This window comes from Oryctolagus cuniculus, chromosome X (genome assembly GCF_051225735.1).
Source record: "Oryctolagus cuniculus isolate XC-2025 breed Fujian yellow rabbit chromosome X, ASM5122573v1, whole genome shotgun sequence".
NCBI classification, from domain to species: domain Eukaryota; kingdom Metazoa; phylum Chordata; class Mammalia; order Lagomorpha; family Leporidae; genus Oryctolagus; species Oryctolagus cuniculus.
The window spans coordinates 92,674,596-92,678,475 of record NC_142888.1 but is presented as its reverse complement, the minus strand read 5'-3'; the positions used below and the strand labels follow the sequence as shown (position 1 = coordinate 92,678,475).

The 3,880-nt window shown below is 36.0% G+C and overlaps 1 pseudogene; it reads left to right on the top strand.

Moving 5' to 3' along the window:
- The first annotated feature begins 992 nt into the window (after positions 1-992).
- Positions 993-1,093, top strand: LOC127485074 (U2 spliceosomal RNA; annotated as a pseudogene).
- The last annotated feature ends 2,787 nt before the right edge of the window (positions 1,094-3,880 follow it).

The window sequence follows — 3,880 nt, the reverse complement described above, 5'->3', positions numbered from 1 at the left end:
TTAAGATTGAAATTTGCTTTATAAAACTTTGTCAACTGTGGAAAATAGTTCCTGAAAAAATTAAACATAAAATTAACATAAGAATCAGCCATCCAAATTTTGGAAATATATATTCAAAAGAAATGAATGGACACGTTCATGGCAGCATTATTCATATTAGCCAACAAACTGAATCACTGAAATGTCCATCAATTCATGATATTGAATTGAATACTACTGACCTTGAAAAAGGAAGGGAATTTGGACATTTGCTACAATATGCATAACCTTAAATGACACTATACAAAGTGAAATACAACAGAAACAAAAGGATAAATATGTGTAATGTATGATGTCACTTAAGTACCTAAAATAGTCAAATTTATAGAATTTGGGTAAAGAGTTTCAGATAGAGAAAATGAAAAGTTTCTAGAGATGGATGGTGGTGATAGTTGCACAACAATGTGAATGTAACATGTCTTTGAACTGCACACTTAAAATGGTTAACATTGTGAATTTTATGTCATGTATAAAATTTTTAATGCAACAAAAATAACTGCAAGTATTTGATATATCAACTATGACAGAGTATGATTAAATAATTCAATAACAAAACATAACTTAAAAGCCCAAAAGCTTAGACTCTAAGCAATATAATACTAAACAAGTCATAGATAAATGAACAAATCTGTGTCATTTAAAAAATATTTTAAACTGATGATTATGAAAACACAGCATCTCAATGTATGAGATGCAGCAAAAGCTGAGATTATTTATAGCTTTAAAAGCAAATATTAGGAGTCAAAAAATTTAAAAATCAGTAATTTGTTTCCAACTCACAAAAATAGAAATAGCACAGCAAAATTTAAAAAAAAGGAGAAGGGAAGGGAGGAGGAAGAGAATTGAGGGAGGGAAATATGTTTATCTTCTTAGAATTGTACCTTTGAAATATATGAAATCTGTTCTTTCCATATTAATAAAAATTTTTAAAAATATATATACAAACTAATCATATCACTTCTCAGCCTTTTGGCTAAGATCAAGTGTAGTATCTGTTCTTATCAGTTTAAAAACTAAACATAGATATTTGTAATATATGTATGTATCAATGTATGTATTGATAGTATTTGTGATGTGTCTCTGGATATAAACTTTTATGTTATGTGTGTGTTTCTGTGTTTGTGTACACTTGGTTGTCCCTGAGAATCCCCAGGAGATTCATTCCAATATCTCTTTCCTTGAATACTCAAATCTGTGATGGTCATGTCCTTTATACAGAATAATGTACTATTTGCTTATAACCTATGGACATCTTCCTTTTAGTTCAAATCATAATGTATAAAATGTTAATACTTAATAAATGCTAATTATTGGTTTAAAAAATAGGTTAATGTAAAATTTAAATTTAAGCACAGACAGTAAAAAACAAGAAGAAACAAACTGAAAGCAACAACAGAAAAACAATGCGTAACTTAGGATGTAAACCCAGTAAGATTGAGATCTAGAAATTGATCCATTTCTTCGAGGTTTTCCAGATTTTTGACTTAATAACTATTCATAGTAGTTTCTTATGATCCATTGTATTTCAGTGGTGTCAGTGTAATGTCTCATTTTTCATCTCTACTTTTATTTATTTGAGTATTTTTTTCTCTTTTTTCTTTGTTAATCTGACCAAAGGTTTGTCCATTTCATTTATCTTCTCAAAAAACAGCTTTTTGCTTTGTTGATATTTTGTATTTAGTTTCAGTTTCATTTATTTCTGCTCTGATACTTATTATTTCTTGCCTCCTGCTAATTTGGGGTTTGAGTTGTTCTTGTTTTTCTAAGTCTTTTAGAGGCATCATCAGATCATTTATTTGAGACTTTTTTATAATGTAAGTACTTAATGCTATTAACTTCCCTCTTAATATTGCTTTTGCTGTATCCCACAGGTTTTGATATGGCTTATTTTTATTTCAAGAAAGCTATTGATTTCAATTTCTTCAATGACCCATTGGCTGTCCAGTAGCATGTTTAATTTTCATATAGTTGTGAATGTGATTTTGTTCTTCTTGTTGATTTCTACTTTTATTCCTTTGTGGTCTGAGAAGATACATGGCATGACTTCAATCTTTTTAAATTTACTGAGACTTGATTTGTAGCCTAATAATTGGTCTGTCATAGAAAATGTTGCATGTGGTGACAAGAAGAATGTGTATTCTGTAGCTGTTGGGTGAAATGTCCTGTAAATGTCTGTTAGGTCCATTTGCTCAATAGTATGGTTCAATCCAATATATGTATTTTTGTTGATTTTTCAATGTCTTGGAAAATATTTATTTATTTTCATCTACTTGAAGAGAGGGAGGGAGGGAGGGAGGGAGAGAGAGAGAGAGAAAGACAGACACTTCTATCCTTGGTTCACTTTCAATCCCCAAATGGCAGTAACAGAAAGGGCAAGGGCCAGACTAAAGCCAGGATCCTGGAACTCCATCCAGGTCTCCCGTGTGGGTGGAAGGCACACCAGTACTTGGGCCATCATCCTCTGCCTCTCAGTATGCATTAGCAGGAAGCTGCATTGGAAGCAGAGCAGCCAGGAATCCAACTTGCACTAAAATATGGGATGTGTGTGTCCCAAGTGGTGGCTTAGCCTTCTGTGTCACAACATCTGCCCCATCCAACACCATTTCTGAAAGACTGTTCCCTCCCCACTGTGTGTTCTTGGCTCCTTTCTCAAAAGTCAGTTAGCAGTAAATATGGGGCACGGTGTGTGGGCTCTGTATTCTGTTCCATTGGTCTTTGTGTCTGTTTTATGTCCATAGCATGAACTTTTCATTATCATAGTTCTGCAGCAAATTTTGAAGTCAGTTATGCTGCAACCTGTGCAGCAATTTTTCCAGGGTGAAGAGGGACAGTGCTCAATGAATAAAGTCAAAGACAAAATGATTATGGGAAAGCAGAGGGAGCTTTAACCAGCAGCTTTCTATATCTTCCTGATAAGAGTTTCAATATATCAAGTTAATATCTGTCCACATGAGCTCAATGTTTGCCTACATGGGGACATGCATCAGGCAATATCTCACGAGGTAGAAGGATGAACATCCTGTATGCTAAACAGATCCTTGTTTTTCCTGGAACACCACATCCAAGGCCTCTGCAGCATGAGCCTTCCCACGGCCTCAGGCACTATCTGACTGTTCCCAGCTTCCATGGCCTTCCAAGGAACGCAGATGTGCTGTTCTCATCATTCTCTTCCTCAAGGGATTGCCAAGATGGCACCTGGGGCAGTCCCCAGCATCTCCCCATTTCTGTTTTCTTAACAGGTCAGAAGACAACAGCTGTAGCTGCAGTTTTTGTGTCTTCCATGCAGTCAGTCCTCTGTTTCTGCAGATGCACAGTGGAGCAAGGATAGCATGGCAACGAAGATCATCTCTGGGCTTTTGGGAACTTTAACATTGTCACACATCACTTCTGCCTTCTGAACCATCTTCTTGACCATCCCCTAGGTTTTCATCAGATTGATGATTCCAGGGAGTTCTCAGCTGCTGCTGTTGTTCATCTTTCTCCCTCCTGCTCTTCTTTCCTGTTACCCTGTTATGGAGCTGGTGGAGTTGCAGGGGGCAAAGGTCACTCACTGGCTAAAGAGATCAGGTAATCTGTTTTGGAGTCTGTTTGTAAGGGCTCCCGCAGGGCAAAAAGAATCCTGTGGTAGTTGCACACCTTCACAGTGACCCTTCTTTAACGTTTCTCCAACTTTGTCCAATTCAAAGATCCAAGGTTCCTTGCTTTGGAGACCACAAATTGTACTCTTAACTATGGACAGAAGATCCAGCAAATCTTTCTCCAGCACTCCAATCCCTTTATCTTTTAATAACTTCATCAAAACTTTACAATACTGTTTGGCTTCTACACTAATAATCTGCCC